The sequence below is a fragment of the Penaeus monodon genome, chromosome 28 (assembly GCF_015228065.2).
Source record: "Penaeus monodon isolate SGIC_2016 chromosome 28, NSTDA_Pmon_1, whole genome shotgun sequence".
In the NCBI taxonomy this organism is placed as follows: Eukaryota; Metazoa; Arthropoda; class Malacostraca; order Decapoda; family Penaeidae; genus Penaeus; species Penaeus monodon.
The window spans coordinates 4178390-4178722 of NC_051413.1; positions in this window are offsets into that span (position 1 = coordinate 4178390).

Genomic DNA, 333 nt, shown 5'->3' on the forward strand with positions numbered 1-333 from the left:
GTTTCTCTCTTTGTCTCATAAATCCCTCTATTTTCTGTTCTAATACGTCAATCTTGAATTTTATTTAATATCCCTAATATCGCCTTAGAAACTCAGACATATCAATAATCTTTCAGTTTTGGATTTTCGGTTCCATTTAAATCACTGAAATAATTCCCAATTTCTCATGAAAACCCCATATATATGTCTTGAATAACATTTTCTACTTAATGAATGGCAGCAATCTTGATTTTGATCTATATGAAATAACCCCATTTCACCAATAAATAAATATCACCAATATCAAAGCGTTACCAAAAATCCTTCATCATAAGTTTCTCCATTCTCATTTAC